This window comes from Diabrotica virgifera, chromosome 1, assembly GCF_917563875.1.
Source record: "Diabrotica virgifera virgifera chromosome 1, PGI_DIABVI_V3a".
NCBI classification, from domain to species: Eukaryota; Metazoa; Arthropoda; class Insecta; order Coleoptera; family Chrysomelidae; genus Diabrotica; species Diabrotica virgifera.
Genome location: NC_065443.1, coordinates 268753618 through 268767086, shown reverse-complemented (window position 1 = coordinate 268767086; position 13469 = coordinate 268753618).

Here is a 13469-nt window from a genome sequence, read left to right as displayed (position 1 = left end):
CCAAAACTTAGATGGAAAGATGGTGTAGATGAGGATGGGAGAAAAATAGGCGCAGCAAACTGGCAACGGTTGGCAATGGATAGGACTGACTGGCGTAATAGACTTGGGAAGGTCGAGGCTCTTTCATAGGGCTGTACCACCATTGATGATGATGATATATTATTATATTATACATATATAGTTAAATGTAAATGTACATTATAAATATGTATATATATGAAATACGTCCACCGACAACAGCCATTTCCTATTTATTAAATTCACTGACAGTAAGTAGGTACAAATGTAAGCTTATAATTTTTCGGAAACGAATAGAACTTATATTGACTATTTCTAGTTGTATTTTTACAATAAATAAGAATTTAGTAATAGTAGGCAACCAATTATTCAGCCACGTACCTACTAGGGGTAATTAGGTATTTTTGTAAATTATTATAATTTAAATCTCGAGTAGTTGATAATTAAATTCTTTACTAATTTAAATAAAAAAAAGGTCGTAGAAAAAGTATAGTATTCTACTCGCATGTAACGGCTACTACTCACTCTGATGAATTACGACACTCGCCTACGGCTCGTGTCGCAAACTTCATCATCGTGAGTAATAGCCATCATTACATGCTCGTTGAATAATATACTATTATTGCGGATTTAGGGATTGCAGAATACGAATAGGCCATCAGAACCGACCCGCGGATCACCTAGTGCACAAGGTAACTGCTTCTTCTTCTTATGGTGCCTATCCGTTACGGATGTTGGACACTAACATGGCTACTCTGACTTTGTTGACTACTGCCCTGAAAAGTCCGGTAGTGGTTAAGTTAAACCATTTTCGCAGGTTATGCAGCCAGGATATCCTTCTTCCTCCTGGACCTCTTTTCCCATGCACTTTACCTTGAAGTATGGTCCGAAGTAGGTCATATCGTTGTTCATTGCGCATTACATGGCCCAGGTATTCCAGTTTGCGACGTTTTATGGTTACGACTAGTTCGCGCTATTTACCCATTCTATGTAGAACTTCTTCGTTGGTAACTCTGTCTATCCAGGAAATCCTCAAAATGCGTCTATAGCACCACATCTCAAATGCTTCGAGTCTCTTCAGTGATGCTTCAGTTAAGGTCCATGACTCCACGCCATATAAAAGAACGGAGAAAACGTAGCACTTTAGTAAACGAATTTTTATTTCCAATTTTATATCGTGGCTGTTAAAGATTTTTTTCATTTTGACGAAGGCTGATCTTGCCTTCTCGATCCTTATCTTAATTTCCGTCGATTGGTCCCACTGTTCATTTAAGTTTGCACCCAAATAACAAAAGTTGGTGATTTGTGTTATAGGTTGTTGGTTAACTAGTAATTGACCAGGTGGTATCCTATTTTTGCTTATAACCATGTATTTGGTTATTTTGATGTTAAAATCAAGCCCAAACCTGCTACTTACTTCTGCCACCCTGGAGACAAGTGTCTGCAGACCTTCAAGACTGTCTGCAAAAATGACAGTATCATCAGCGTATCTTATGTTGTTCAATCGTTCTCCGTTTATAAGTATTCCCTCGTCTATGTCCGTTAGCGCTAGGTTCATAATGTGCTCTGAATATGTATTGAACAATAATGGGGACAATATACATCCCTGTCGCACACCTCTTTTTATCTTTATGTCGTCTGTTAACTGATCCCCTACTCTAACAGCTGCAGTTTGTTCGTAATAGATATTGTTTATTATACGGCGATCTCTGCTGTCTAGACCAATTGAATTTAATATTTTCATCAGTTCGTCATGTTTTATTCTATCGAACGCTTTCTGGTAATCAACAAAACACACATATATATCACAATTCACGTCTCTACATCTTTGAAAGAGAACTTGCATTGCAAAAAGTGCCTCTCGAATACCCAATGCATCCCTGAAGCCGAATTGTGTGTTTGTCATGTGTTCTTCACACTTTTTATATATTCTTTTATGTATAATTTTTAAAAAAGTTTTCAGGAGATGGCTCATAAGGCTTATTATTCGATAATCTTCACATTTTTTGGCATTAGGTTTTTTAGGGATTGTTATAAAAGTTGATCTTAGCCACTGTTGGGGTATTTTTCCACTTTGGTATATTTTGTTGAAGATCAATGTAAGTCTTTTTACTTCGTCTTTATCTATAGCTAACTGCTAAGGCATGTTATCTTCTTGAGTTTGGAGACTTTTTGTGCACCAGGTACACCGGGGGTCGGTTCTGATGGCATATTCTTCAGCGACTCCAAAAACCCCCGAGTAATATGTTTGTATCAATTTAGTGCCGAAAGCACTCGAAACTTCAGATGACTTGCCTTAGCAGTGAACCTGGGGATCAAGTGCTCAGTTTGTCGGTCCTGATGTAGTATTCGTCTTCAGTGACCCCAAAAACCCCTTAGGTAACGAAATTTGGCACTTACATACGCTAATTTTGACATTTTTATGCAGTTTTGGATTCAAAATGCAACTATGTAATTCTACAAATTCTTCTGTAGAAGACTTTTTCCTGAAATCATCCTGAACACAATGCAAAAAGTTGCAAGTCTCTTGGTGCTGTATTTTAAAATCAATTTATTTTGTGCTAAATGCCTTGGCCTATTAGCCCGATCAGGGAACGCAAAATTTTACGAAAACCGCCAAAAAAATAAAGGAGGGATGAAAATTTGGGAATAGGTAGTTGAAATTGTCTATTATTATATAAGAAAAATTTTGGGTTTGACTAGTCAAACCCCGATCAGCTATTAAAATGTCGTAATGTGTTATATTGGGTTTAAGAAAACGCCATTTTTTAATTTTAACGTTTATAATTTTTATATTTTCGTAACTAAAATAAAAAAATTAGTATTTATTCTCACATGTTGAGGCATTATGTCATTTAGAGTTGCACAATAGGTTAGACCTTTTACACTTACATAATTTTGAAGGAGCATTTCTTATTGTAGTAGCATTTTATAAAGCCTTGTCCTTCAAATTTAGAGTCCTTTGTACTAATTTCTCTTAGACAGCTTAACATCTGGATCATCTTCGAAATTAAGGAAATTCTCTTTGCATTCTCTTATTTAATTTCTTGGAAAAAGTGTGTGTATTGTTCCGTATTTCCTACCAACTCTATATAAACCGTCAATTGTTTTATCTTGTATGATATCCAAACTATTTCGAGCATCTCCTTTGGCTCTATCAAAGCTGGGGATAGGTATTGTTACAGTTTTTCTGATCGAAATTGGAGGAATTTTTTTTTCACTTAATTGTTTCATAGCGTTAGTCTGGGAATGAAGACCTTCATTCGCCTTTCCTTTATTTATTTTAATCTTTTCTGTCTGTGCACAACGCATGCATGTAACTTTTCTTTTAAAACCTTCATAGTACCTATGCATCAGGTGTGCTGTCAGCGCACACAACATGTACCACCTGATTACAAATTATGCACGCATGTGCATCAGAGCTCTCTTTTTGGCAAATACAACAAACCATATCCGAAGAAGTAATCTAAATTGTTTGCAAAAGCTGTCTCTAAGAGAAATTATTAGTACAAAAGATTCTAAATTTGGAGGACAAGGCTTTATAAAATGCTACTGCAATAAAAAATGCCCCTCAAAATAATTAAGTGTAAAAGGTCTAACGTATTGTTCAACTCTAAATGCCATAATGCCTCAACATGTGAGAATAAATACTATTTTTTAATTTTAATTATGAAAATATAAAAATAATAATCGTTAAAATTAAAAAATGACGTTTTATTAAACCTAATCCAACAAATTACAACATTTTAATAGCTGATCGGGGTTTGACTAGTCAAACCCCGATTTCATAAAATTAAATTTCGACCTTTGCCTGACCAACTTAGTCTCTCCTAGGTTTGACTAGTCAAAGGCCGAAACTGTAATTTATTTCGGGCTTTGACTAAGACCGTCAGTCAGACCTGAGGATTGCCTAGTCAAACCTAGGATTGCCTGAAATTCGGGCTTTGACTATAACATATACACAAGTCAAGAAACTTGTGAATTCGTAACGATAAAGTTCATTTAAGATACTAATTAGGGGGTGATTTTCTCGATTTTTTTACCAAAACCAAAAGGGACTATCTTTATTTTGAGCGTAACTTGTTTAATTTTGATGTTAGAGATTTTTTTTATAAAACAAAAATGGAGCTTTTTTTAAACACTTTAAAAAAGTTGTAATGAATTTTCCCCGAAATGTGCTTACTTTTTGGTTATTTCACGTTAAAGTATTCCATTTGAAATTTGACGAATATGAACCTATTTTTCATTAGCTATAACTCTGCTTCTACTAGGTGTAGAGACGTGATATAAACACCATTATTTTAAATTTTTTACAGGCTATATTTTCGCTAAGAATGTTTTTTCGACAAAATACTAACTATTTGAGTTATTTACGAAAAACCGTCTAAAAGCGCGGTTATTTTGTTGAAAAAATGAACATATTCACTGCCAAATAACTCGAAAAGTGTTGACTTAGTGAACAAACTCTATAGAAGAAAAGTTACTTAAAATTAGCCAGTTTATCCATTTCCTGACTTTCTTTGGACGAATATTTTTTCACCCCCAAGAGGGGGTGATAAGCACCCCCAGGGCAAAAGCACATATCGGCACAATATCACTTTTTCTCTTTGACTTGTTAGCTATGTGTATGCCAAATTTCATGTCAATCCAGGCAGTTCTTTAAAATTTAGAGGTTTTGCAATATTTTACCATTAAAGAATGGACTATAGAATTTTTTTAAGTCAATACTTTTCGAGTTATTTTCGAGTGAATGTGTTCATTTTTAACCAAAAAAAAATGTTTGTGGACGGTTTTTCGGAGATAACTCAAAAAGTAAGTAGTTTAGCGAAAAAAATATTCTTAGTAAAAATATAGCTTATAAAAAATTGAAAAAAATGGTGTACGCGTGAGGTTTGCAGACCCAGTAGAAGCAGAGTTGCAGCCAATGAAATGTAGGTTCTTCTTCGTCAAATCCCAAATCGAATATTTCAATGTGAAATAACCAAAAAACGGAGCACTTTTCGGGGAAAATTCATAACAACTTTTTTAAAGTGTTTAAAAAAAGGTTTATTTTTGTTTTTTAAAAAAACTTCTGACATTAAAAGTAAGTGAGCTACGCTCGAAATATTGTTGGTCCCTTTTATTTTTTGGTAAAATAATGGCGAAATTCACCCTTAATTAGCTTCTCAAATAAAATTAATCGCTACCGCTTTACAAGTTACTTTACTTATGTATTGTTTATAATATATTATCTATAAGTTTCATTGGTTCAAATTGTTCAGTTTTGAAAAAAATTGGGTTTAAAATAAAATATTTTTTTACTTTGAAAAATCGTAAGTGTTTATGAAATTACCTTAAAAACAATTAGGAATACCAAAAATCTCAAAGAGTAATAAAATGTACGTTTTGCTTTTCTGAATATTTTTGATTTTTTGTTTTCTTGTTAGACAAAAATTGGTTATGCTATGACTGTTCAAAATTTGCCTAAACTCGTGATTAGTTACTCATTCAAGCCATTTTAACTACAGCTTTTTCAAAACGAAGCACTTTGAACCAATGAAACTTACAGATCATATAAATGATACATAGACAAAGTAACTTGTGAAGTGGTAATGTTAAAATTTATATGTGATGCTAATTAGTGGGTGATTTTCGCGATTTTTTTACCAAAAAATAAAAGGGACCAACAATATTTTGAGCGTAATTCACTTACTTTTAATATTACAATTTTTTTTTAAAAACAAAAATAAACCTTTTTTAAACACTTTAAAAAAGTTAAAACGAATTTTCCCTAAATGTGCTCCGTTTTTGGGTTATTTCACATTGAAATATTCGATTTGGAATTTGACGAAAAGAACCTACTTTTCATTACCTGCAACTCTGCTTCTATTTGGTCTACAGACCTCATGTATACACCAATTTTTTCAATTTTTTATGGGCTATATTTTTGCTAAGAATATTTTTTTTGCTTAAATACTTACTTTTTGAGTTATCTCCGAAAAACCGTCCAAAAACATGTTTTATTTTGTTAAACATGAACATATTCACTCACAAATAACTCGAAAAGTATTGACTTAGTGAAAAAACTTTATAGAAGAAAAGTTGTTTATAATTAGTCATTTTATCCAATTCCCGTCTTATTTTGAATGTATTTTTTTCATGTTCGAAAGGTGGGTATTCCTCTCCATTTTTGTAAAATGGAGGGGATGTAGAATTGTAAACTTTTTCTTATATAATAATAGACAATGGCAACTACCTATTCCCAAATTTTCATCGTTCCTTTATTTTTTTTGGGGTCAGATTGTTCTTTGATCGGGCTATATGTATAGTGTTCCAGACTCAAATATTATTTCAGGATGGATTTTAAAACCTTAGAAACTGTTACAAGAAATTATAAATTAAACAAGAAAATTTTATAAACTAGAATTGTATTTGTTACTTATAATAAACTGTTAGCTAAGGATATTTTAACATCTCTATACCGTCGGAAGTATACCTACTGTAAAAACTTTTTTCTACTCGTAATTTAAACTGCTCATCAAAAGTTAAGGGTAATAATATTATTCAAATAAGACTTTTGCTATCGAAAAAATTTGGTTAATTTTATATCAAAAATGGAGTAGTACAGTACCGCTAAATCCTTTTTATTCACAAAATCTTCTCAGTACATTTTATCACAATAATGTGTTCAGCGTGAGTTTGAACTGTCTGAACAGCATTCTAGACGAAATTTGCATTTGGAAGTTTTTTTAGTGTAGAGGTATGGAAAGAAGGAAGCTAAAGTGTTGCAGAGACAAATATGGCTATTGGCGTGATCCACGCTGGGGCTAGGCAAGTCAATGTAGATCAAAGTTTTAATGTATTGCATAGTGCGGTTTCTCGGTTAGTTAATCGTTTCATTTAAACGGGAAATGTTGCGGAGCTGCGCAGAAATGAAAAGCCGAGAGTTACTATTCCCGCCCTGAACTGGGACTCCGAGACGTGTAGAAATCTATCAATCGACTCACTGCTATACGACTGGTATTCCGTGCATCAAAATATTCGCCTCGAAGCGTTCGCCAGAAAGCGAGGTGTCGAGACGTATCGCTTTCTATCATAATCGCCACGTGACAAATAAATAATAGACTAAGAGCCGCTATTGGCCATGAGCCGATGGGTAGAGGGGATTTGACAGCTTTCGCCAGCGCTGTTAGTGGCAGTTTTGTGCATTTATCTGATAAATTTAAATGGCGCGCCATGGGTAGAGGAGAGGGGATTTGACGGTTTTCACCAGCGCTGTTAGTGCAGCGTTGCCACATTTAGTAGATTTCTACTTTTTTGGTAGATTTTTGATATATTTTAAAAAAATTCTAGTAGGCAATATTTATTAGTAGATTTTTGGTATATTTCAACATTTTCTTATGACTAAAATAAAATTTGCTTTTTAATAGTATTTACACCATTTCTAAATTAATTTTTAGACATTTTGTTACAATTTCCCAATGTCATTACCGAAAATAAGATTCAGTGGTGGGATTCTGTGTACAATCGCTAACACCGCCGACCGCTTTCTATCAATGTCAATATATTTGAATTTTTAGTTTTAATTCAAATATATTCTTGTTTTACAGTGTCACTTCAGCATCAACTAGCAAAACTAGAAAATAATTCAATTAAAGCTAAAAATTCAAATATTTTCACGACAATTGACATCGATAGAAAGTGAAGTGCAGATATCTACAGTGCACGGAATCTAGCCCCAGGACGTAGAAGATGAATATTAAACAGAAATGAAACTGGATTCTGGTGTGAAGAATGAAGAATGTGATCCAGACATGCAGATGTTAAAATCAGTGGATGACAAAATATTATATACAAATATTAAATATCAAACTGATAAAAATTAATTATAGTTGGTCATTTTGTTCCCCAGTTACAATATAAAAAAGTTTGGTTTTTGTTTACAAACAGTCATATTAATTTCTAGTTAAACTTCCTCTGTGGCTCAGTAGTAAGAGCGCCTACCTTTGGATCGAAAGGTCCGAATGGTCGTGAGTTCGAATCTCACCAGGGTAGAGAATTTTTCGTTTATTATAAATTAATAAATGAAAATAGTTTCTATCCTTGTGGGATCGGTACCCACCGGAGGGACCGCAGACGTTCGGATACAATTAGCGTCTCTGCAGAGACAATGACATCGACTTTGAAAAGTAACAAGACACTTACTCAACACACACACTACAGATTTCAAACTTGCAGATTTCAAGTAGCAGTGCAATCAGTACCTATTTCAGGTGTTATTGAAGAGTTCTGGTATTGGGTGAGCCTGTTAGAAGCTAACGATGGAAAACTAAAATATCTATATAAAATATCTAATTATAATATATGTAACTTTGCAAAACAACAAATGTTGTGTTTGCGTGTTTCTAATGTAAAATGCGAAATAATTGTTTGAAGAATGTGATCCAGACATGCAGATGTTAAAATCAGTGGATGACAAAATATTATATACAAATATTAAATATGAAACTGATAAAAATTAATTATAGTTGGTCATTTTGTTCCCCAGTTACAATATAAAAAAGTTTGGTTTTTGTTTACAAACAGTCATATTAATTTCTGGTTAAACTCCCTCTGTGGCTCAGTAGTAAGAGCGCCTACCTTTGGATCGAAAGGTCCGAATGGTCGTGAGTTCGAATCTCACCAGGGTAGAGAATTTTTCGTTTATTATAAATTAATAAATGAAAATAGTTTCTATCCTTGTGGGATCGGTACCCACCGGAGGGACCGCAGACGTTCGGATACAATTAGCGTCTCTGCAGAGACAATGACATCGACTTTGCAAAGTAACAAGACACTTACTCAACACACACACTACACATAACACTAGCTACCTAATTGGTAAAATCCACTGTACCATCACCATGCCAATGCCCATTAGTTGTCGAGGCATTAGCTAAATAAAAAAAATTTCTAGTTAGTCAGCTGTTATTTTTATTATAAAAAGTCCTAAATTATATACAAATATATTAATAAAGTTTTATAGTATATTTTAGTTTTTGATAAGTAAATTTTAGTAAGCTAAACTTACAGTAGATTTTCTAAATAAAATGTGGCAACGCTGTGTTAGTGGCAGTTGGCAGTTTTGTTTTGTGCATTTGATAAACTTCACAAACTGAAATGGCGGATAATATGGATTTTTCAAAAAAGAAAACAAGATATTGCAGCTGTTGTATTGATTCATGTAAAAATATTGAATACTGGATGCAGTTATTATATTCGGAAACATTGCGTACATGTCCTGTATCATCTAAATCCTTTCCTTTTTTGGTGTTGCTGATTGAAATTGGATATCATGGGAAATAAGACTTGAATCCAGTATAATGTTTAATATCCATTTTGATAGAATTCAAACAAATTACAATTCATACAAATTACAAATTTTAATAAGCAAAGCAGTAAGCACACAAAAATAAACAGAGGTAACCTTTAAAATGTTAAATAATTCATATAAACTTAATCTTTTTCTCAATGGTCTCTTGCGTAAGCAGTCATCCAGTCGCACGAACTTATATATTAAATATTAAAATTATAATGAATAAAATAAAAAAACATAATTAATTTTACTGTGTATTCGTTTAGTAATCAGGTTACAATAATATTTCAGTTCATAATTTGTGTCTTTCTAGATAAGTATCTATTTTTCTCGTTTTGCATATTTCACATACATAAATTTTATCAGAAAAGTATAAGTTTCAAACCGCGAGATAGCGCTACCGTCGAAACTCACAGCCAATAGGTGAAATTTCTTAATCATTTTAGGCACGACGAGACCCTATAACTTAAATAGTAGAACCTAAAAGAAAAGGTTTGAACACTGTGCCGTCACTTTTCAGTGGCACATGCGTCGACAGTGGCGCATCAAACTTTCCACTTATGGACGGGATACATAAATTAAAAAATACCTTCCCTCACTATCAGGATTCAATTTTTTTCATTTATTTAATTTCTATGTGATTGAGACATAAGATTCATCGTAATTTTAACCCACCACCCCCTTCCCTCTGCCCCCACCACCAAAAACTTTATTTTTCGATTTTATTTTTTTGGTGGGATGCAATCAATTTTAAAATTTCAAAAAATTCACACGCATAGTTAAGGCTTTTATAAAACACGTCTATTTTTTATAGACTTTTATATGTTTACATAACCTCAAAAAATTTTTAAAATTTTTTTTTTTGGAAAAAAATATATAACTTTTTTTTTGGGGACAGCTACAGATCTAATTTTTTCTTAGTCTTGTGTATTTTATCAAACACTATATTTTTAAATTTTTTCAGATTTTTCTGTAATGCTGGTCACCTTCAAAAATCCAAAAAACTGTTTTTTAAGGGGGTTTTGGGGAGTTTGAACGTGTTTCTCCCATTTTTAAATATTCTAAAGGACTCACTTCAAGTTACACATATCCTATAAAATCGAAATTGATTTGATATATTATGAAGTCTATAAAATAGGGAAAATCCCCCAAAACCCCCCAAAAAGCAGTTTTCGGATTCTTGAAGGTGGCGAGCATTACGGAAAAATCTAAAAAAAAATTAGAAACTTAGTGTTTGATAAAACACACAAGATTAAGAAAAAATTAGACCTGCAGCTATTCCCCAAAAAAAGTTATACGCTTTTTTCAAAAAAATTTTTTTTTTAATTTTTTGAGGTTATGTACACTCTACCTATGGGTCTGTAAAAAATAGATATGTTTTATAAAAGCCTCAACTATGCGTGTGAATTTTTTGAAATCTTAAAATTGATTGCATCCCAGCAAAAAAAAATAAAAACGAAAAATGAAGTTTTTGATGGTGGGGCAGGGGGAAGGGGGTGGTGGGTTAGAATTACGCTGAATCTTATGTGTTAATCACATAGAACTTTAAAAAATAAAAAAATTGAATTCTGTTATTAAGGGAGGGTACCTTTAAATTTATTTTTCCCATCCATAAGTGGAAAGTTTGATGCCCCACTGTCGACCATGTGCCACTGAAAAGTGACGGCACAGTGTTCAAACCTGTTCTTTTAGGTTCTACTATTTAAGTTATAGGGTCCCATCGTGCCTAAAATGATTAAGAAATTTCACCTATAGCGGCTCTTAGTCTATAAGGTATTTTGTGTTCTACCCCAAGTAACAGCTCAGCGTTACCACATTCTTTTTGGATAGATTTATACTTTTTGGATAGATTTTTGATATTTTGTTTTACATTAAATAGGCAATATTTTTGAGTATATAATTTTATTTTTTACGACTAAAATGAAATTGGCTTTTTAATAGTATTTGTCATATTTTTAAATTAATAGGAAATAAGTAGGCAATAATTTTTAGTAGATATTTGGTATAATATATCAACATTTTGTTATCACTAAAATGAAATTAGCTTTTTCATAATATTTACCATATTTCTAAATTAATTTTCAGTACAATTTCCTAATGTCATTACCGAAAATAAGACTCAGGACTTAGTACGTAGATAATGAATCCAGAGAAATGAAACTGGAGTCTGAGTATACATACAAAACTTGTTTGTTTCAAGCAGCAGCGCAAGTAGTATTTCGGGTAATATTGAAGAGTTCTGGCATTCGGTGAGACTATTAAAAGCTAACGACGGAAAGCTAAAATATCTAAACAATGTAACTTTGCAAAAAATGCTGCGTTTACCCGTTTCTAATGTAAAATTCGAAATATTCTTCTCCGTTTTTAACCGCATTAAAACGCATGATCGCAATAGACTTTTGAATAAAAATGTATTTTCAAGATTATTTGCCAAAGAAGGTATGAATGAGGTTGGGAATTGTACCAAATTTGATCCAGACATGCAGATGTTAAAATCAATGGATGACAAAATATTATATAAAAATATTAAATATGAAACTGATAGAAATTAATTACAAGTAACCTACCTAAGTCATTTTTTTGTTGAATTATAAAAAAAGTTTGGTTTTTTACAAACATTCACATTATATTAATTTCTAGTTAAGTTGACTGTTATTTTTATTATACTCATAAAAAACCTAAATTATATACAAATAAGTTAATAAAGTTTTAATCTATTTTAGTAGATTTTAGCTAAACATGCAATAGATTTCGTACATAAAAAGTGGCAACGCTGTAACAGTTGTGTTTACTGTGTTAAACACCAAATACTAAATGTCACCAGATTTCCATAAATGTTGTTCGTTTGACTAGTATATTGCCGAAACTTTCCGAAACGTTGTCGATACGTGCATAGAACATTGACATATTAAGCGTAGACTCGGCATACTCACCAAAAAAGCGTAACGCGGAAACAGCATGGAAACCATTTCATTAACCAAACGATCCCGCGCATGTGACTGACAAAGATGGCTAGACCACTCAATCCTATGTCGGCGTTACGCCTCGATGCATTGAGTGGCATATCGCTAGCCAAGTCTATCCTTTGACATGTCTCTGGCATAGAATGCCAACCAAAGGTACTATGTATCGCCTTTGAGTATATATAGCTACTACAGTAGACAGCTACGTGTAGACATCTACAACACTGCACGGAATCTAGGAACAGGACCGTTACATTACTGTATCAGCGCGAATAACGCCACTCGTATCTGTAGAATCCTAAATAGGTGATTTTTTAATAGGACGAGAACTGCGATTTCAGTAACAACTCTACATCGAAGGCTCTCTGAGGTCAATTAAAGATCAAGGCGTCTTTAAGACGAGTTCCATTCCCGCAGATTACATACTCCAAAGACTAGCTTGGATTCTATAACATAGAAATTGTCAGGAAGAAAGGAAATATGTACTTTTTACCAACGAGTCTCGTTATGGAAGGTAATCCGATAGTCCAGAAAATTCATCCATTTCGAGGAGGTATTGTTACAGTGTGGATGGAATTTCTTGCAATGGTTAAACAGACCTGTTAGTTTTGAATAGGAATATGGCAAGTGTTACTTATAGAGATGAAGTCATCAAAAATATTACTCCACCTTTTCACGCCGCTATCGGTCAAGACTTCCTTTTTCTTGATGATAATGCAACTCCTCACCGGTCTGCCGTTGTAGTTGAAGGTCGAGAAAATCATGGTATTCCTTATTTGCCATTACATCTGAGGTTTCCTGATCTTATCTGCATTGAACATGCTTGGGATCAACTCCAGAAAGGATTAGATGCACACGAGCCTCGCCCTGAAACTCTTCATCGATTAAGAAACCTATTGCCACAACATTGGATGCAAATCAAGCAAGGTGTGCTTAATAATTTAGTGTAAAGTATGCCAGTACATTGCTAAGCAGTTATTGAGGCTCTATTAGGACACATCCCCTATAGCCCAGTCGGGATAGCATTTGACCTTGCATTAGGAGCTGCCCCAAATTTCATTTTTCTAATCTTTAGGGAGGGTCAATATTAGTATAAATTTAAAATCTTGACTGAATTCCGCCGTTGTGTTAGCCGCCATCTTGATTTTAAACGA